The 22,300-nt window shown below is 42.7% G+C and overlaps 1 protein-coding gene and 1 long non-coding RNA gene across 2 annotated transcripts in view; both read left to right on the top strand.

Moving 5' to 3' along the window:
* The window catches only part of PTPRN2 (protein tyrosine phosphatase, receptor type N2), a 645,766-nt gene that overhangs the window by 513,795 nt on the left and 109,671 nt on the right, over window positions 1–22,300 (top strand). The window lies entirely within an intron of this gene.
* Window positions 17,046–20,474, top strand: LOC113969383. The gene is made up of 2 exons (XR_003534840.1): window positions 17,046–17,260; window positions 17,835–20,474. It is a non-coding gene; the product is annotated as an uncharacterized LOC113969383 (long non-coding RNA).

A 22,300-nucleotide genomic window follows, 5' to 3' on the forward strand; every position in this document is an offset into this window, starting at 1 on the left:
AATTTTGATTATTAGGCAGATAATAATTAGGTGTAGTAGGTAAGCAGTGGGAGTAAACTGAAGAACTGGCTAATGGAAGAACTGGGAAGTAGGCAAGTTGACAGATGAAGTCTAATAGTACGAGTATACGTAACATGAGTAACTGCGCTGAGATTGACTCCATAAATCATTCTGTTCATGAAAATGCTGGTGAGTCCTCAAAGCACTGTGAGTTTTTGTGGGCACTGAAAAGTCATACTAAGGGAATATTCATGGTTCAGTGTTGACAGTGACTTTCTTTCCAACATTTAAAAATTTTCACTCATTCAGTCTGGACAGGGAACATAATACTGCGTTAATTAAATGCCCAACTAAGTGACACAAGTGGCAAGTATGTAATAATTAAAAGGAAAAGTTCACATAATAGTTCAGTTAAAAATTTTCAGATTCTGAATATTTGGCAAATATTTATGAATTATAAATGAACAGCTAGAAAATTAATTATTGACTTGTGAATTATTTACTAACCAGAACAGATGTTAAAGTTTTGCATTATTTATTATGATGCATTTATTTCAGTGCTGAATATAATCTATGAAAATAATAGTGATATTATAACTGTATTATTTAAACAGGTTGATCAGTTGTAATTATTATCCCTATTTAACCAGGGAGTCAACTAAAAAACATGGGGAGGGAGATTTTCAAAGGACCCAAGGGTTCCACAAGTCTAATAAAAATTAATGAGAGTTGCACTTCTTAATCCCTCGAGTGCTTATGAAAAATCTTCCATAGGGAGGTTAAATTGCATGCCCAGGAGAAGTTAAGAGCTAGTAATAGAGCCCGAGAGTTCTGGTCCCTGCTTAAATTTGTTACTGGTTGTATGCAATATCTCCTATGTTTTGGGGCTGGGGTTTTTTTTCACAATACTGGAATGTAAGAGTCATTAGATACTAGGCTTTCCTAATTAGACCAAGCAGTTCATTCTTCTGACCAGCCTGCAAAAAACAAATTCATTGTGCAAGTATTCATGTATTTGCTGTTTGCCAACCAATTATTATCTCTTAATTTCTTCTCTTTCTCCCCAAGACTACATTGAAACAGAAGGTTGTTCTTGTTGTCATTTTTTAATGAAATTCACTATCCCTTAGCAGTCACCTCATTAAACTCTAGATTTTTCATTTTATGGGTGGAGTTGAGATAGATTGCCTGACTTTGCATATCCATGGCATATTAAAAGATCCTGAGAAGACCAAGTGTTGGCACTATAATGATATAAGTAATCTTTGAGCCATCCTGAAGACCAGTTAGAATCCTCACATATGCAACACCCACAAGAAGAAGATTAGTTTTTGTCCCTTATCATTCTGGTTTTCACATATTTCACAAAGCCACCTTTGTTTATTCCTGCTTTATGGCACTTGTTACAGGAATCTGTCTTAACATCTGTCTATCAGCTGTGATATTTAAATTAACTGTATTGTGTCCCTCTTGGTTACTCTTCATCCAGGGTAAAAATACTTGGAAAATACTTGGACATCTCGCTTAATTTAATGTTAATTCTTCTGTGCCGTGTAATTTTCCAATTCCTGTTAGTAATATTGTGTCGATGTCTAGCAGTGAGCTTCGAGATCTGATCCCATAGTCAGTGAGTTCATGTTACTTCTGTTGGCTAGAAACCCACCCAGTCCAGAAGCAGGTCTCTTCTGGTGGTCCCAAAGGAGAGTCACACTTTCTTCAAAAAGAACCTGCCACTTGGGAATACCTACCTATAACTTTTCAACTTCAGCCATAAAGAAAAATATAGAAATGGCTATGGTAGCACAATAAAACTTGTACACATTATTTTTTTCTTCTGGTTTATATTCAGCTGTGTAGGGAAACAGATGTTACAATCTTTGCAATTTATACAGTAACTTTTGGCTAAAAACTTGAATGCATCTTATAAATTTTAATGAATTGAGCTCTACAACAGGCTTGTGAGGGATTGAAGTTCTGCTATGTCCATTTTACAAATAAGAAAACTCAGGAACTGATAAATGTAATAACTTGAGAAAGATTATACAAAGTGTCATGGGCAGACACGGGAAGAAAACCAGAAACTCTATGCCCACTTATCACCTCACCTTCCCAAGGTCCAAAGACTTATGGAAATCTGTAGAACAAAACACTTGGCTGTCATTGTTAGCTTTGGAGGGCTTTTTATGCTGCTCTGATGTGATCTGGCTTGAATCTGAAGATGGAAATCACCTTGTCCTCTTCCCATTCATCCTTTCATCTCCATCTGACCCACTGTGTGCCAATAAAATATTCTAGTTTGAAAAGGAGAGGATAATGTATGAAGATAATTTGGGGATGAATACCTTGGAGGATTCAGAGAGGGCTGATAAACCCTGTAGTTAAGGGAGGTATTGATGTCCCTCTCACCTGGAGTAGGTGCACTGGTCCCAACACCAATCTTGGATTTATTATTCCAGCTTGTGAGACAGTTTTATGCCAATGTGATTTTCCTTGTGTGGCCAGGCCATAAGAGGATGAATAGGGCTTTCCATGAATGTGTCTTGACCTGACTCCAGACAGGCATCTTGATTTCTCCTTCTAGTGTCCCAACCAGCCCATAAAATCCACAGTTCCCCTCCTATCTGTCTAAATTGGCCCAGCTAGCAGCTCTAGCCTATACCTACCATCAAAAGCCTATGATACCAACTATGTTAAAATCCTCTAGGCTTTAAAATAAGCCTGTGGTTGTTGTTGTGCTGACAATATTATTAGGCAAATGTAAATAAAATGTTTACACCTTTTATTTTTCCAAAGGTCTCTGTAATCCTCTTTAACTTCAGTTGTTTAAAAAAAGAAACAAACTATCTTTTCTTCAAAATCAAATGGAGGCCTATTCTTATTGAAATGAGATGCATAAATCATTCTGCCAGGACAAGTTGTTCAGATCTGATCATCACAGAAAAAATAGTAATAATCTGCTATATAGAAATTAGTGTGAGCACACATTTTCTACTGTGAGGGGCAAAAGTGATCTATAACAAGAAAAAATGCTCTGCTGGGATCCTTTTTAATAAAGAAAAGCAGCAAGCCACTGGAGAGGTGTTAAAGTCAAAGCATATCTTAGTCACAGGGTTTATAGATGAATTCCAACAAAAGAGATGTTAAGGTATGGTTTGGTGTTCCTGTAAGTAAAATCTGCTGCACCACACATATTTCATAACCATTTAGAGTTTCGCTGACAAATAGATTGATATTAATATTTTAAATTAATGTATGAGTGCTTGATTTTTCTCAATGATAAATAATCCAGCAGTTCTGTAGATGATGAATGTCCCTGCTCTAAGAAGCTTGAGAGCTGACACTCTGAGGAAAATGCCTAATGCAGCTGCTGCCTCTGAAACCTGGGGCTGAATTCAGTGCAGGATTTAGGAGCCTGCAGTGAGAAGTGCCTACATCCAAACCTGCAGTCCAGCTGCCCTCACTTTTCTCCCCTCCAGTTATTGTCTGTAGTTACACACATCTCTATATAATTATGATGATCTTGTAGCATTTGTGTTCGGTTTCTTCAATGGTCACATTGGTGAGGGCAGCCCAGTGCCTGGCTCCAGCCAGCTCCAGGACCTGGGCTTTGCCCAGCACAGGCTGTGCTTTGGAAAAGCTTGTCTGCAGCAGTCGAGAGCACAGCACCCACTCTGAATCTGTGCAGTTATAAGAAAATATCAACTTTTATAACTCCACCAGCTGCAATTAGTTGTGTCATCCACTTCTGGTCTCTCTGCAAGTGAGCCTGGCTGGCCAGTTTGCCCTGTGACGGTCGTGCGATGTTCCTGAAGGAGGTGGTGGTTGGCTCTGGCGCTCGTATACAGCCAGTTCTTATAGATGTCCTAAGGCACAAGCTCTCCCCACTCTACCCTTGCACAGTTTTGCAATGCACGAGTCTTAGCACGTGACAAAAAGTCGGTTCAGGATCTGAGAGCACCTTTTAGAGGCACAGAGGACGGCGCCGAGGTGATCCTTTGCTTCTCTGCTCTAAGTGCCTTGATGTGCAGGGAGAGAGAGCGGGCTGGAGGCTGCACTCTGCCTTCAGCCCTGTTGTCTCCCATGTTCAGCGCCGCGTTAATCTTGGGCGTGCGAGTTCCTGGAAATCGTGACTCCTCTCCCTCCGAGCAGCATCACGTCTGCTTCCAGCAACCTTCTCTCACTCCTGAAAAAAGGCACAACTCCAGTATCTAAGGAGCCCTCCCCTAACCAAACACCATAAGGGAGCGGGAAGGAAGGAATGCCCCCCAGCTCTGAGCGTGCAGGAGGGGAGTTGCAGCATCGCCTTGCAGCCCTGCAATTAGCAGTGACCTGCTGATGCCGCTGCATCTGATGTACGGACGCTGTCAGTCCTGGCACGTTTCCTGAGCGTGCACCTGAGGGACGCAGTTACTCAGCCTGTTTTCTCCAAACAGGGAGTTCACCCTCGAAAATTATGATTTGTAATTGTAGCCCTAAACCATACACTGTAACTGTGAAATAGTACAGTCGGCTGATTTCTTCTCCCATAAAAAGCACTTTGAATTTATTCCCTTTCTTAGCCACTGGAAAGCAATTTATAACATTCTTGTACTCTAGCTCTTGATTACAATGAGGTCCAGCTCTCTGGTCAAATGTAGAGTTTCTTTCATTTAACATCCATTTTGATAAATTTGTTAACAAATTGCAATCAAAACTGTATATTGTTAATACACTCTTCAGAAATTCTCTTCCCCTCCTTAGCATATGTCATCCGTGACACACAAACAGGACTAAAGCCAAGTTTTGGAGCTCTTCATTTAGTGTTGCAATTGGGTATAAAGTAAGAGTCTTCAAAGTCTCAGATCCATAGTCTTCTTAAACTCTGTTCTGCACAGCAACAGAGAGCAAAAGTCAGGGCTCTGTAGGAAACCCACAGAAAGACAGCAGCTTAAAAATAAATTATGATCTTGATGATCTGTTTGTTTGGTTTTCTGCTCATTATCCTTCAGGCATATGAATTGTCTTTAACAATCTGAAGTAGTATGGAGAGGTTGTTTCAAAGATGTGAGTGGTGAGACAGAATGGGGACTGCAAATTGAAATTAGAAACTGGTCTGATATTCTATTAGAAACTGTCTGACAGGGCAAAGAGACAGAGCTCATTCCTAAGCATCTCCCCTCTACTGTTCCATCAGCTGAAGTAACCTGTGCTTCAGAGTAAACGCTTTGACAGAATCAAAGTGCTACCAAGGAAACTGGATAATATGCTGTATTTTAGCCCAGCTCTGCATTTATTGCAAATAATCAAGTGCAACCAGGAAATTCCCTGTAAAAGAGCCCAGTTGTAACAAGGAGTCCTACTGAAAAAAGTGCCAGATCTAATGGTTGGGATGAGAAATCATTTGCAACCTTATTCCATCTCTTGTTTCCATGCAGATGAATGCTCAAACTTGTGAAGTGTGCAGGATTCACATGTTGTCCCATATAGGTAAGACAGGAGAGCTTTGGTCTTCTTCCTGAGACATTTCCCATTTTGAGGGACCACTCACTCAGCATCACCCTAATTAAAAGTGGAAGGGGACTCCCTACAAAGAAGTTTGATGTTCTTGTTTTAATGCACTCCTGTTGTATTCTTATCCTGAAGGAGTGGTCTTTCTATAGAGGCTGGGAGGAATCAATATACAACCACTCTTCTGCCTCTTTGATGCAGGAGAATGCTTGAGGATCAGCCTGCCCCAGCCCTGAGGCTGATTGAAAACTGCAGTGTCACAAAGCAACTCGAGTGGGCCAAGATCCAATGCTTTTTCACGTATGAGATAAACTGATGCAGAAAGATACCGTTTTTCTTTGTCGTACATATGATAGTCATGTTGCCAAACCCTACAATTTCAAAATTGTTTAATTGTCATATAATGGTAATCATGGTTGTTACACTACTTTATGTTATGTCTTGGGAAAAAAAGGGAGTAGGAGATTTGTTCTGCATGAAACTACCAGATTGAGGTATGCAGCAGACACATGAACTTGTGTCTACATTAATTTACCCACTGACTGCATCTTAAATTTAATATCTGTTCTATCATACTCTTAATTAAGCCCTAAGTAATTTAGAGCTTTGAGGTGGGCTACTATTTTATTTCTAGCAGTGGTGCATGGAAGTGTGATTCATACATGTGAATAAAAATAGATTAGGACAGACCTTCCCCAGTGTAGACTGTTACAGCTCCAACGACTCGTCTTTCAGAGAGAGGACCCGAGAAGTGGCACAGAGATTCTAGGGCGAGGTGTATTACTTATGTGTGGCAAAGCTATGGGACCATGCAGAAAGGACTTCAGGGCTGAACCTCAGGCCTTTGTGTTGGTCCCACTTCATATGTTCCTATCTAAGGGCAGATGAATGATGAGGTAAACACAGAGGAATTCTCACAATAGAGAGAGTAAATACATCCTGCTGAAGAAACAAGGTGAGGAGGGCTACTGAAGAAAATAACACCTCCCTTTAGCAAATTTCTCACTTTACACAGAAATAACCTGTGCTCGGATGTGTGGTCAGTGGGGAGCTCTCTGACAGGGCAGCTTCAGCACGTTAATCACCTACCTTTGATATCCAGATGCAAAGCCCAACTCTCATGGGCACCCCAGAATGTTATGGCACTGAGTCTGTAAACCAATAAATGTGTTTTGCTGATCCAGACAATGTTGAACAACTCGGTTTTGAAACAAACAGATCTATTGCTATGTGAAACTCCTTCTGTGGCACTGAATAGAAACATAATTACCAAAGATTTAAAATCAACTTCCAGCTGAAAACTTGCCACAATATGCTTGTGTTTGTTTCATAACTAAACTTTTCTCTGCAGTCCATGCTGGCAATGCCTCTTACTAGATGCCTGTTGAGCAAAGCCTGTTATCAGTGCAGCTGGGGTACAATTTGGGGCAAATGTGAGAATATGACTCCTTATGAGATCAGTGCTGGTGAAAAATAATGTCTAAATATAAACAGTATCTAAATATTTTCAAAACCTGCCCTTTCATTTCAGAAGTAGTAATAAAATAAAACAGAAGCAAGATATCAAAGATACAACAGATACAGCTGTACTGTGCACTGCCCTTCCTGTTTTTACGATAAAAATACTACAGGTGTTTATCCTTCTAATTGGCAGGAAATTTATAATCAAAATCCCTAAGTTGATTTAAAATGTGGGATCACTTCCAGAGCATGTTTCTCTGATGGCGTCTTCTACATACATCTGTCCTGATATGCACTGCTCTGCACCTTCACATAATCTCAGTTCATTCCTTGGGTTTATTCTCTTTTTCCATGTCAGTTGAAGTGGGAACAGAAAACACAGTTCTAACAGCAAAAAACCTAAACATATATTTTAACTATCAGACTCTGGTGATTATATAAATTGATAGGTGGGTAGTGGCAAGTTCCACCTGAACATGAGGAAGGACTTCACTCTGCAGGTGACTGAGCACTGGAACAGGTTGCCCAGAGAGGTTGTGGAGTCTCCTATGGAAATATTCAAAAGCTGTCTGGACACAATCCTGAGTAATATGCTGTAGTATAACCTGCCTAACTCCATTGGTCCCTTCCAACCTTCCCCATGTCGTAATTCTGTGTAAACAAACACACAAACAAAAAAACCCTGATAAAATAATGTATTTGAAATTTCTCTTTAATATGGAAAATGTTTGCAGCATTTTTAACAAATCTAAATGCTTAGAAGAAACTAAATATTGGAAGAAAGAAAAACAATTTTGCTTGGTGCTTTTTTTTAAACTGGATTTACTCTTTTCCTTCTGTCTGTCCTTCAATGGTTTTTTTTTCTCTCTCTGAATAAGGGAGAGAAAAATGGAAAAAAAGTAAAAAAATGAGGAAATAGGGCTAGGTAAAAATAGGATGACTTCTACTACTAAAAATTCAGAGGCAAATTTCTAAGATTCCCTGCATTAAGAGAATGAAAGAAATGAAACATTTTTATAAGAGCCTGAAGAACAAAAAAATAGTTCAATTTTGTTGTTTTTCCTCATTTTCAGTTTGGCTCTAGTACAAAGAAAATGAGAAAACTGTCATTATTATCATTAATCTGGTTCCATTCAGCCATGCTTGTTTATCTACAGCACAGCCAGTAATGCAAAGGGAAGGCACAATGCCTTTATATTATTATCTCCTCTAAATATGCAAGAGTTTATGAATAAACTATTTATCAGCTTTCTTTGTGACCAGTTCTGAATTTTCTTTAAATTTACATTATTATTACTTGCAGAGAACCTTCCACTTCGACTCCAGCTTATTTTCTTCTACTCCCATATGATCAAAGTGTCTAATGCAGTAGGACCTTTTTCTACTCTGCCAAAATCTGTCAGAGTTTTCTACCTATGCCACAGAAGGAGGATGGAGTAGAATAGTACATGAGATTAATGTTATACTACAAACTGGTACAAAGAAATGAAAATTAACTAATATAGCCCAGTACCATAGCCTTGGTTAGTTTATATTAGGAAATTTCTCAATTTAAAATTTTCTTACTTTAAGATATAACATTAAAATTCTCTCTGTGTGGAGAATGTCTGCATTGTGTCTCATTTCATACATTTTTCTTTCCATTCATCTTGTCTACTACCATGTAAATATGTTTTCAAAGCTATTCTTCCTTTCTGAGTAGCTTTTGCTGGCATTTCTCACATTCTGTGTGTTTTGTCACTCTTCATTTTTGTTCTCTCCCTCCTCAATCAGGTGTTTGAACAGGAGGTGACAGTGTTCAAGTTTTCTCTAGGGATCTAAGGGAGAACAAGATAAAATCAAAAGTTGGTCATGTCATGATATACATTTATTGAGACAAAAACATCTTTATCCTAAAAGAGTGTATGTTTATAGATATATTTTTATACTAATGACTCACTGGATGTGTTGCAATTTTTAATGGTGCATGAGTAATGCCTGGGAGTCTGTATTTAAATGTGAGGGAAATCTTGACATTTTTAAAGGGAATTCTCTGGTGTTGTTTCTATGGCAACTTTTCTAAAGGAATGATATTTTTTCAGTTGATTTTTAATTGTGATCAACAGTAGAGTAACTAAAATGTTGCACGTAAAAGAAAAGAAATTATATTTGTGCTGAGACGTTTCAGGCCAGTAGGAGACCGAGGGACTGATTGCACCTCACTTAAACCCTTAACTGGGGACCTAAAGGACTTTCTGTGTTCATGGACTTGACTTGGGGTTTTGGAAGCAAGGAAGCAGGATGAAAGGCACAAGCAACAGGGAACATAGATAGTGGGGTTACAACGAAGTAGTCCCCAGGAGTGCCAGGTCAAGTGTTTGGCTTAGTGAAGCAGAAGACATGATAACCAATCCCAAAGCTTTACCTAGCTAAAGAAACAAAACTATTAAAAATAGCGAATTAAAGACAATGACATAGAAAAAACGAAGACCTTAAAGAACGCCTTCACACATCCCTTTCTCAACAGCATCTTCTCAACTTCCTCAAAGAGCTGAACAGCTGAATGTTTCTATTAATCATAGTTATAACTCTAAAAACTTCCTGTACATATATGTTTTAAAACAATGCAATACTTTCAGGCATAGTTTCGTTTTACCTGTGAAGTCAGGCCCTGGTGTGCTTTTTTCCTACAAGTGGGGCTAGGCAGTAGGAAAGGATATAAGCTTTGATCATGGCACACATTTCCTGGCCTCTGAGGTTCTTGTGGGAGAGTCACACTTTCATGCACAAAACAATTGATCCAGGTACTAAACCTGTAGCTCTTCCCTGGGTACATTAAAAATCCATCCTGAGATCTCCATGGTATCTTCAGGAGCTCTGAGTCCAGGACCAGAGGGAGGCTGGAAGGACTTCCAAAGGAAGTTTTTCCATAAGTACTGTTTCTCATTAATTTCCTTGAATTCACAAGGAAACATAACACACAAAACTTAGCAGCAGCTATGTTGGAGACTATTTAATTCATTGTGGAAAACTAAATTCTATATGTAGTTTTAGATGGTAAAGCCCTACATTTTTCTGAGCTCTGTGTTTGAAAGGACTGCATCATTAGTATTACTGATAATTTAAAATTTGATACTGATTTAAGAGAAATCTTGGAGATTTATTGGAAAACTTTTTGTACAAAGTTGCCATACACAGAGTAATTAAAAGGAGGGAAGAGGCAAGAAGGTCTTTCTTTCAAAAGACTGAGCAAATCACAAAAAAAGTGATAAACAGAAGATCTTTTCAGAAGCTTTGACTTTCCTTCTGCAATTAGCTTTGCATGAGAGGCTTGTCAGTGTATGTTTTATCAAGCTCTGGCATGACCCCTCCACTCTTTGCCCTTCCAAAACTCTGACAAAGTTATGAGATTACAGTGATTGGCATGCGGATGTAGCTCTCAGTGTCACTTGTAAGACCACTGTTAAAGGTGAAAACTTCTGTTCAGATAAATCAACACCACTGCTCTTCTTCATCCATTTAAAAAAAAATGAGACTTCAGTGATAATTGTGTCAAGCACCAAGTGTCTGAGTACAGGTAAGAGTTTAGGGACCATACCTATATTTACTGTAAATTGACATATCTGAGTCAGTACAGCAGTGACTCTAAAGCCCTACTGGTTTAAACGGAATTTTAAATCTATGGAACTCTGTTTTGAACTTAATTTGAAAAATCTCCTGGGTGTGTGTGTGTGTATGTGACTCATTACATGGAAAACACAGGATAAGTGTTTTTTCAACAACCTTTCTGATTTCATATCTAATCTGAAGATATGAATTTAAAGCATGTATTTTTAAAATGAATGTGTGATACATTCCTTTTAGCATGCTATCACACATGATTATTTATCCAGGTTTTGCTGCTTGTGGTTGCATAAACCAATGCAGTCACCCTCCTGTTTCTACAGCCAGAAAAAGCAAAATTTTTCAATGTTCTCAAATGCTTGTATGACTCAGAGAAGAAAGGGACTTTCTGAAAGTTATCTAGTCTCTATTCTCCTTCCTATAAGTGTCAGAGTCTTCTTTCTCTTTTTGGTAAGTATTAATACTTTCAGGATTCTAGTTGTATTACAAATGCCACTTACATAGTGCCCACTTGCTTTACTGGCCAAGGGCCTGCTTCCAACGAAGGGACATTTTGTCATTCCTTCAGTAGGAGGAGAAAAAGAGGAAAACCCTGGTAAACTGCTTTCTAAAACAGGGAATTGGGGTGGGAGTGGGGGTGGTGTCTTTATTAGGTACAGTGAAAGTACAAGAAGAATTTTCTCTGTGTCTGCCATCTTTGTCAAATTATCTGTTAAGGCCCAGCTCCAGGCCCAGTATTACTGGTGATATTACTAATGCTGCTCAGACTTGCACTGTTTCTGTGTGTCACAACATAAAAGCAAGACCCTTATCAGGGACACTAAAACAATGGTAGCAGCAACTAGAAATCTTAAATAAAGTAGAGTGCTACTAGTACATGAAGTTCAGTTGCTTAGACAGTGCTCTACAATTCTGACTTTTCTTAAGAATTTGTATAACAGCTTAAGTGTTGTCTCTGTATGTTTTCATAGAAGGCATTGCTGTATATTCCACAGAGATGGTCTTTTTCTGCAGTCAGAAATGGAAGGTTGGTGCAAAAAGAAACTCGGACTGTAGAAGCACAAATGAACTTTGCAAACCATCTGCTTCAGAACTTTAAACTATTTATAAAAGCATTTTATTGTTTTAAATTTATAATGAAAACAATTTAAAGCTAATAAAAATGTTCTAACATCAGATTGAAGTAGGTTGGAAGTGAATTTCAATCAATATAATGAAGGACAATTTTCTAACGTAATCCATGTTTGTCCTGAGGCTACCAGTATTAGAAGATAAGATAGAAAGAGCAATATCTGTGTCAAAGGCAGGAAAAACACATCTTGATTTCAGATCTCCTACAGATTTGCAGCACTGGCTACTATTCTGAAAATACTTTTTCATATGTAAACTATACTAGTTTGTTTTCATCTCAGGAAAGAAGAAACAAACAACCAATTACAATATTAAAATAGCACTTTAACAAACTAATCTGCTGATGTTACAGTAGAGAAAACTGATACCTAACAGTTCTCTGAATTCTTGGCAAGCACGCGCAGTATTGATGCGTAAAAGAAGTCCAGCATTTTGATGATAGCCACATTCTGCTATAACAAGACCACAATGTAAAATCATGCATTTCTCATAATGTTTTACCTTTAAACAGGTTTGGAGTTAGCATTTTTATAGAGGCTCCTTAATCAGGCTTTCATAATAACACTAGTAGTGTCATGTTAAAACTTAAATTAATATTTTTATCTATATTCTGTGAATATAAACCTAAGCACAGTGGAATTAAAGTTTCAATATTGCAATTATTTTATTGTGAAATACCAATTTACATAAAACCTGACTCTGAAAATATTTACTGGTGTGTTGCAGTTGCTATTCTGATTAGTTCTGTTGATTTATATTTAATTTCTTAGAATGCAGTGGGCAGGATTGAGCCCTACATTACAAAGAGACTCCACATGTTCTGTATAAAAGACATCTTTCAAAACACCTGCCATGGCTTCTATGGTATTTTGAAACTTTGTCTTCAATATTTAGTTTTCCTTCCACTGATGCTGATGCTCAAATATTTGAGTGATAGAATTATTACTGAATTAGGTAGAATGACGCTTTTTATTTTTTTACATAACTGCCACTGTCTTGTCCTGTGCTTTATCTCAAGAAAGAGGTGCACCTGCAAATCTAGAACATGTCAGCTTTAATTAAATTGAATATTAAAAATGCAATTCATCCACTTATCTTGTAATATTTTGTCTGTGGATCAGTAAGCATCACAGGCAAGTGGATCAGAGAGATCTAATAGGATTTTTTTGAACTTACTTGGAAAAATGTAATAAAGTAAAACCTTCATTTGTTTAAAAATGTCTATAAACGCATCCAGTTTTATCTCACTGATTACCTTTATAAGCAATACATTATCAGAGTGCCACTTTTACAGGGTTACATCAGTCTCCTAGAAGGCTGAGCTGACCTTTTCAGACTGTTGGACCTCATTTCACTAATGGGAACCCCAAACATTTCTGCATCTCTTTCCTATTTAAAAATAAGCAGTCAAAACAGGCCAATGTGAACAGAGAACTAATCAATAGAAAAATTTGCATCCGAGTTTGTTTGATTTGATGAAGCATAGAACTATTTTATTTATTGAAACTGTATTAATGTAATTAAAATAAATGGAAAATGCACTCTTTACTTAATTAATATTTTAAGCTGTCTCTGAAGAATAGTATGCAGCTTGAATTTAGTTATCATTTTTAAACTGCAAGACAGATTAATTAGATTCAAATCTTAGCCAGAATGAAATAATTTTCTTAATAAAGCTAAGAGCTCTAAAATTTACTTGGAAGTAGAATGTCTAGTGTTGATCTTTACAGATGTATATGAGAAGACATAAAACTCAATGAAGTCTAGTGGTTAAAATCTTGGAAAGTCTACTTCAAGTTATAGTCCTAGGTGTTGGTTTTATTTATAAGAAAGGTGTGATGTTTTCAAGACATGGGGATTCTGCCTCTTTCTACATGTATTCCTACAGTTAAGGCAATTTCAAAAAATGTGGTACAGGAAGTTAATATTTAGAAAAGACAGTTTTTTCATAGGAGAGAAGGAAATTCCTCTTTGATTTTAAGATCCACGTGGACAGAAAGTCTGTGGAAAATCCTCTACAACATATTTGCATCTGTATTTAAGGAGCAAACCTCCAAAGGATGTTAGATATAACTTTTAAACAGAAAACCAAATAAAATTAAATGGTGTTTTACTCTATCATACATGCTTTAAAAGAGTTAGAATTTATTTCATACCATACATTGTACATGCATTTGCAGAAAGAAGTGGCCAAACTTAGAAGCGCAGACAGATCCGTAGTCAGAAATCAAGGCAAAAAGGACAGTGTGGTTTCAGAACCTAGTCATGAAGAACAGATTTTTAGGGAGTCCTCACAAACATTGCTGGTTTTCAGGCAAGAGTTTTGTTCTGTGCAAACTGAAAATATGTTTCAGCATCATTCTCATTGAAATTGCAAGATTTAGAATATTTTGAGTTTAGGCATAGTTCAAATACAGCTCTTGAATTTGGATGAATGTTAATGCAGATCTTCAAAATACCGGTATTTTTAGATGCACCAAACCCAAAGAAACTGTCTCAAAGTCATTTATTCTTTCAATGTCAACTCTTTTCCAAGAAAAAGACATGAAACTTTCTAGAAATTCTATAATGAAATGCTGCTGATAGCAGGGGGCTTTTGTTTTACCGTTTGTCAACTAATTAAATTATATCAAAATTTATCAAGTATCAGTAAGTCAATTCACGAATAAGAACTGTGAGTAAAAGTGCTGGGAGTACTTTAAAAACAGTTTTAAAATTTAAAATTAGCAAACTATTGAAAATTATTTCTTCTATCTGGCAACACCTCCAACATCTTTAATGAATAGCACACTAAACAATCTGTGTTTAAGTAATTTCTCCCTGTTACATAACCCTGACAGATATTTGTCATAGCTACAAAGGTCACATTTAGCACATGATAAAAGTAATGAAAATTACTTGAAAATTAAAAGTATTTTAAATTTCACTACAAATTTCTCAAAATTTCACTGTTAAAAAAATACGTATTTTAACTAGTATTTTGCTGTCTTTTGACACTTGGCCAGTTCAACCCATTGAGCACCTGACAGCTTGGAAAAGATGCAATATTTGCCCGGGAAATGGCAATGAATATATTTGTAAATAAGAAATACAAACTAAAAAGCTAATGGAAGTATTTATCAGTTTCAGACAGTTCATTAGAAGGATCAATATGCAAACACACGTGTCCTTTTAATGAAATCTCTTGGCGGGTTCATTTATCTTTCAACTTAAGTAATACAGGTTAGTGAGTGAATTATGTATGCTATGGCTCTTATGGAGGCAGGAGGATTTCAGACGAAGAGGGGTGCTCTCTGGCTGACAGACTGACAAATAGTATGCTGATACCGTGCACTACAAACGTGGCTGATGAAATGTTTGGAGAAGCCAACTTTGTGCTAATCTGTGGGAACGTGAAGGATTTTCCATGAGGAGAAGCCAGTCAGGAGGTAGGAGAGTGAGGAGTACCTCTTCTGCCTGGAAACCTTCTCGTCATAAAAGGTGGTGATGTGAAGAGCATCTTCCTCGCCCTGGGATGGGAAGGCTGGATGCGAGTGTGAGGTTAGTGGGAGTGAGCCCATGGCACAACCACTCTGCGCTTTCTGAGCATGGGAGAACGACCCTGTGCAGGGAATGGCGATGATATTTCGGTGCTCTCCTACAGGTTTAAGTGAAGCGTCCCTCTGAGGCGGGGCGGGGGATTGTTCTGGGGACTCAGGCGGCCCTTGACCTTCCTTGGCTCCCCGGACAGGAGCATGTACCTTACCCAGGTGGCTGCTGCCGAGGAGCGCTGGAAGGATGAATACTGTCCTGGGAAAAGGGGAACAAGGAATTGTTACACTGCGCTGCTGCAGTGTCTCTGGGACAGCCGCGGGGAGCCCGGGCCACTCGCTCCCGCCGGGAGGCAAAGCCGGCCCGGGCCGGGCAGGAGGCAGTGGTGGTGCCTCCGACGGCTGCCGGGACAGCGGGGGTGTTGGGAGGGGGGCGGGCCGGCCTGTCCATCCCATCGCATCCCATCCCATCCCATCCCATCCCGTTCCATCCCATCCCATCCTATTCCACTTCCGCACACCGCCCCCTCCGCACCGTCCTTGCCGCCACCGGGGCCGCGCCGCGGCTGGGGAACGGGCGGGCGGGGCTGGGGGGTACCTTCGGAGGCGGGTGTGTGTGTGTGTGTGTGTGTGTGCAGCTCCCCCGGCTCAGGACAGCTCTGTCCGGGGGGACCCGCCGGCGGAGGCCGGGGCACAGCGGCCGCGGCGGCGTGTCGGGGCGGGGGGGCGACTGGGGAGGAGAAAGGGAAGGGAAAGGAAATAGGGAAGGGGAAGGGGAAAAGGAAAGGACTGCCCGTCTCCACGGACAGAGGCCTGCCATCCCCAAGCGCAGTGGCAACGGGAAACAATGGGAAGAGGGAAGCGGGAGCGCGCTTCATCTGAGAGGGGATCTGAAGGGACCTGTCACCTGCACCCGGCAGCCCCTCTGCCACTCCCTGCTCGCTCTTGTCCCGCTCCCGCGGCCGGGGCACTCCGTGGACAGGTGCTCGGGGAGAGCCCAACAGGGTGTTTGACGGCGGCATGAGGGAATTTGGGGAAGATAGGGAAGACTGCGGGGTGCGTTTCGTTTTAAGGATCTGTGCTGCCCCGGGAACCTGCGCGGAAACGTGACTTCAACTGGGAGTTAGGGGTGTGCAGCGCCGGGCACAGCACGGCCCCGCTCGCCCGCACCAGCAGTGCCCGCGATGTATTGAAATGGACTTCGCCGCTGTCCCAGGGCTGGTCGCAGCACACTCTCCTCCTTCCTAATTTCGTGTGTCATTTGGAGAACGAGGACGGGAGGGGAGAAAGTTTGGATCTCCTTTGCTTGGCAATATGGGGATATTTTTTAACAGAGGGAAGTCTTTTCAGGAAGAAGCGTTGCAGGCTTCTCTGCCGTATTGTCATGCAAATGATGTGTAGGTTTTCCTTGCTGTCCTTGTTTGATTTTATTTTTGGCTTTCCATCATTGTTCTACCCTCCACTTCCATCTTGCAAGAGAGACACCAAAAAAAAAAAAAAAGAAAAGAAAATGAAAAAGGTGGGGGAGGGTGCTCGTAAAAAACATCAACCAAAGGAAAAAAAAAACCGCACATCCATAACAGAAACCCCAAACAGCTTTTCCAAATGAGTGACACAGCCCGTGTCCATTCATCGCCGCACTCCGGCGAAGGGTTTTTGCACAGCCCAGACCTCCTTAGCCAATTGCTGCCAGCAACATGTGGAGGGGAGGCATCGCTATAGCAACCGGTGGATGGGCCATGTGCGGCAGCCGGCAGGGGCTGCGAGCGGCCCGATATAAGGAGGGCAGCGGCGGGGCGCGCCGGCATCCTCCGCCCGCGCCCCGCGGGGACCGCCGGGCCGCCCGGGGCCGCCCGCTGCCCCCTCCGCACCGCGCCGGGAGGCTGCTGCGGGCTGAGAGGGGCGGCTGTGCCGGCCGCCGCCTTTGTCTGCGCTGAGGAGGGGAGGGGGGAGAGAGGGGGAAGTTTTGGCACCGGAGGATTGCTGGAGCTCGCCGAGGTGCGCCGAGCCCTCCCAGAGAAGGGCCCGTCCCGGCACGCAGGCAGCAGGTACATGCGGCGGGGGACGGGGAGGGGGGAGCTCCCGCGTCTCTCGAGGCCGGGGCTTGGGAGCGCCCTGTGCACGGCGAGGGGTGTGGGGGCGGGCGGGGTGGGGGCAGCCGCTGCCGCCGTGACCCGTCGGTCGGGGCTGGGTCGGGTCTCCGCGGAGCGGCGCGGGCGGCGGGAGCGGGGGCCGCTTCGCCTCCACATGGTCGGCAAAGCCCCGGGAGCTCCCGGCCGAGAGGAGCCCCGGGGATGCTCCTGGACGCGGGTCCGTCGAACAGGCGCGGGGTGGAAGGGGCAGCGGGCCCGGCGGGGCGAGGACGGGCCCGGCCCGCGCCCCTCGGGCCGCTCCCGGCTCGGGGCCCCGAGGACCGACCCCGCGGCGGGGGCGCGCAGGCGGCCGCGGAGCCCAATCCCCGGGCGGGGACGGCCCCGAAGCCCGGCCCGGCTCCCTGCGAGACGGGGCGGCTGCTCCGCTGGCGGGTCCACCGGCGCTCGCCAGCGTTACCGAGAGCCGGCTCGCTTGCTGGCACTCGGCTGTAAGGGCGCCTTATCTAATCCCTAAATTATGTGCCTTCAGCATCAGCATTAGATCAGCGCTGGCGCTGCGGCTCGTGTTTCTCTTGCTTGCTGAAGATATTTGATTAAGCTCGGCTATCGCTGACGGTCCTCTTGGCTCGGGCTCTGACACTGTGACTTAGACCTGCCGAGTCCCTCTGTTTCTCGGTTTCACTCTGGCTAACAAAGCCTGGGCTGCGGAGGAAACCTGCTTCCTGGTGCTCCCACTCTGCTGCTGTCCCCTAACTGCTCCCGAGTCCTTAGAGACGGGAATTGAAGTTTCTTCATGGTGTCTCCGCGCCCTGCTCTTCTTGCTACCACCCCAGAGTGCACTGTGCGGCTTCGGGCAGGATGGGCCGCGCTCCTCCATCTCCGGCTCATCTACCTCCTCCACAAGCATGGATGTGGCTGTCCGGTTTCCTGAGTCGTGTGTTATTCCTACAGTGTCTCAGTGATGCTGTAGGCTTTTGTGCTAATTTCGTGCTTTAACTTTTGTGCTTTAACTAATTGCTGACTTTAAAAAATGCCCAGATCCTCAGGAAAATCTTGAAGCTCATTGAATTTCCTCTTTCACAACCTTACTACTTCCATGCCACAAACTTCTTCGGGGCACTTGGACATTTTGGCATTTCAGCATCACCTTGTAGAGGGATTCAGGATAATAGCTGTAATTTCATGTAACTCTAACCAGAAACTTCACTTCTGTTTACCTTTAGGAAGCCAGAAGGAAATATCTACCATTGATCAAGGGATCTTTGAACTCACTGAATTCTTGATTGTATTCAGTCATTGTTCATGGTATTAATCCTACTAAAAGGTATAGAGACGCTCCAGAGTGCTTTGTGGTGTTGAAGGTTGCAGAAAGATCATTGTACCCCTACAGATGAATAGATCTGTGGCTCTTGCAGTGACCTTTCTCAGTGATTTGAATAAGCTGCAGTTCCCAGAAATCCATCTGCCTTTTGTGTTTGTCGATTTGTCTAATCTTTCCGACCCCTAAAAGAAGCAGAAAGTACCTTCCCATCCGATTTCATCCTCCCGAGTAAAAGCATTAAATTGACCTCATTTCAGGTGATGAACTGACATTTGCTGAAAGTGATCCTGGCATCAGGCGAGCTTTCCGGGGAGAGAAGGAGAATGTGCAAAGAGGGAGGCAGAGAAGAGCAGCCCCAGAAATCTCTAACTAACTCTAAAGATAGTACCTTAAAACATCAAGAAGTAGCCTGGACCAAAGAGCTTGGTAGTGCAGTGCTGAACACAAGGAATGTTATATGCACGAAAGGTGAACACCCCCAGGCCCTGCTGCCCCAGCTTAACCTGACTGGGAGCACAAGGTAGGGGAGGAGACAGAGGAACCAAAACTGAGGGAGACTCCACTTTCCCTTCTGTTTGCTTTCTTACTTTATCAAAGGTAAAATATCTTCTCTGTAGTTTTTCTCTGGACAGGTTAGGGTAGCCAGACTCCTCCTGATGTGAAGTGTTTCTCTGGTTTTCTAGTAATCTATCAAAAGTTAATCATCAGAATATATCTCAACCTATGTCTCAGATAACCTCTGTAAGAGGGAAATTACTAGAAGTGACTTTAAGTTTAGATTTATATAAATGAGCAGACATACACTGATGTGTGTGTGTATATATATATATATGAACACACATATATATATAGATATATATATCTATCTCCACACACACCCACACACATCCCTTTCATCATGCTTTCTATATTAAGGAATTAATATGCATATCCTTTATGTTTTGTTTTAATGTCAGTGACTGTGACTATTAACACAGGATCTTCTTTAGAAAACAAACAAACAAACAATGAACTAAAACTTATTTTAGTGAAGTTTATTTTTAAGAATAAATTAAGATTTTCTTGTAGAATTCTTTTCTTCTGCCTAGGTACTTTTTTGCCTCCTTGAATGGCATATTTGCAAGTACAATTTCATCTGCACAGAGGAACAATAGCTTTCAGTTGCACAAAGGATTTCTCCCACCCTGAATCCAAACCACAATGCCTCTTGCTCTGATAATAGCTTCTGAAAAGATTTTGTAATGCACAGAATTAATACATGATTATTTCCGCCTCACTTCTCTCATTTATTAGATTCTATAGTGAATTCCAAATTAAAAATAGCACCTCTTGAGTTTCTTAACGTTCTAATATTTTGAAACAAATCATATTCTGAAGTTCCTCTTTTTGCCCGTGTTTACTAAGAAATCTGCATTTTTTTATTATTGCTCAGAAGAAAAACTGTGTAATATAAATGTAAAAATCAGACCATGCAAAAATTGCAAAAAATTATGATGTCGAGTTGTTTTAAAATGAACTGTAGTGATTTTTCCTTTGTAAACTGTAAGAGTGGTGAGAAGCAGTAGCTGACAAACTGAGTTTTAATTCAGGAATATCTTTTTAAGTTTATGAAGCAAAACAAAACCTCAACTTCAGTTAGAGTTTTGCAAGGATCAGAATCATGCCCTGTGTCCTAAAGTAAATAATGAAGTGTAATTCTGCTGAGGCATCTGAAAGGTGAGCTTCCACATCACTGCATGGGGAGCTCCTCTCTGCTCTTACAAAGACTCCCTCCCACACTTCCACAGAGGTGTGAGAACTTATTTACATGAAAGCGTACATTAAATATTTACTGACATTTGCCTGAAATTCGTTTGAAATGTCGACTGTTCTGCTGCATCATGGGATGACACCGTGGAACGGGACGCTGCTCTTTGATTAGAGCAGTGATTTGTGACTCCGGTGTTATGGCTGCTCTAGTTAATGACTCACTTTTGGGTGTATATAAAATGTGTTCTGTCGAGGGACCGGGAAAGCCTACATGAGATCAGACCCTAGGCATTTTTTCTTCCCTCTTAAAAAACCCGCAGACCCTCACAGAAGCGGTGTATTTCAAGTAAACACTGTCGAGTGTGTTAGGTGCAATGTTGTTCTTTGCCTTCTAGTATTTAAGCTAAGGTCGGGCTGTTTCAAAGCAAGTAAAGGCTGGGTGAACACCTCCAAAGCTTCTTCATTCAGAGTCACTTTCGAAGCCATTCATTTAGTAATTAGTTGCTTTTTCTTCACTGGAACCCTATGATACTCCATAATTTTCGAAGGAGAAAATCATTCAGAGGAATGTCAATATATTCTGTTATATTAAGTTTAAAAAATGCGTAGTTGCATGTAGCTGAGTTTAATATTTAATTGCGTGTAATTTATGTGGTCTATTTATTTGTTAAGCCTTGGGTGGGGAGGTAATTTGTTTTTCTTGTTATGCAACAGCTATTGTTCCCCTTCCACCCCAGGCACACGCACCATGGCACACGCACCATGGCAGCCCCAACCAGCACAGGGAGAGGTGTTCTGCTTTAAAAGACATCCGACTGTAAATGTCAAATTCATAAATATTTAAACACTTTTCTTTCAATTTCAAGTCAAGGCTGACAGGACGCCTCTAATTAACCCTGGGCTCCGTTTCAGTCTGGGGCCTTATTGCAGGGAAGAATCAGGGGGTTAGGCGAGGTGGGGAAATCTGTGCTCCTGGCTAGAGGGAACGGGGCGGCGATGGGGGGGGTTGGAGAAGGAAGGAGGGAGCTGGTAACTAACACGTCGGATTAATTTTTACCCGTTTCATAATGTGGTGTTTGGTCAGGCATCCAGCAGGATGAAAGGGCAGCAGGTTTCTCCAACTGCATTGTGGGCAGTGGAGGCTGTTTCCTGAAAGTCTCCGGGTGGGACGCGCCCCACCGCCCTCTGAGGCTCCGGGCATCCCCAGACGGGGGCCCGGTGACGCCGCCGGTGCGCGGCTCGGAGCTGGAGCCGCAGCCGGGCGATGGGACTTCGCCGTCGGCCTCACCCGGCGCTCCCTGCGGGGCGGTTCAGCCGAAGGGGTATCAGCCGCCGGGGCCACGGTGTCTCCCGGGGGCGGCGTGGGGGCTGCCCGCCGTGGCCCGAAGCACCAGCCTCCCGCCGCCCCCAGAGGCAGGGAGGGGAGAGCGAAATCTTCCATGCCCCGACGGCAGCGGCTCCCGAGGTGTTCCCCGTGAGGTGGGACGGAGCAAGGAGTGGGAGAAGGGCCGTCGGCCCAGCGGCAGAGCCACTCTCCCTTCCCTTTTAGCTACTCCGACGTGGCGGGCGCCGCTGGGCATGGAGGGAACGGTGGGAAACGACCGTGCCCCTTGTTCCCTGCCCTCCGTCCGCGGGGCCTCCATCCCTTTCCAGGGCACGGAGGGTCGGGGCAGGCGTGGGCGCCTCTCCCTTTAGACGTGTAGTGGTTTTGCAAGCCCTCGCCTTCCCGAAGCCCATCACCAGGAACACGGTTACACTGACTCCCCCAGGGCAGGCGCTTACCGAGGTGTAAGCAATGCGGAACACCCCACGGAAGGTTCCTAACTCTTCCTCGTGTTTCAGGCTCCCGAGTGCTAGGGACGTGCTGGGGGGCTCGGGGAGCACTTCTTTTGTCACAGGGAGCCAGCCCCGGGGACGGCAGTCCC

This window comes from Neopelma chrysocephalum, unplaced genomic scaffold (genome assembly GCF_003984885.1).
Source record: "Neopelma chrysocephalum unplaced genomic scaffold, ASM398488v2 Primary Assembly neopelma1_72, whole genome shotgun sequence".
NCBI classification, from domain to species: domain Eukaryota; kingdom Metazoa; phylum Chordata; class Aves; order Passeriformes; family Pipridae; genus Neopelma; species Neopelma chrysocephalum.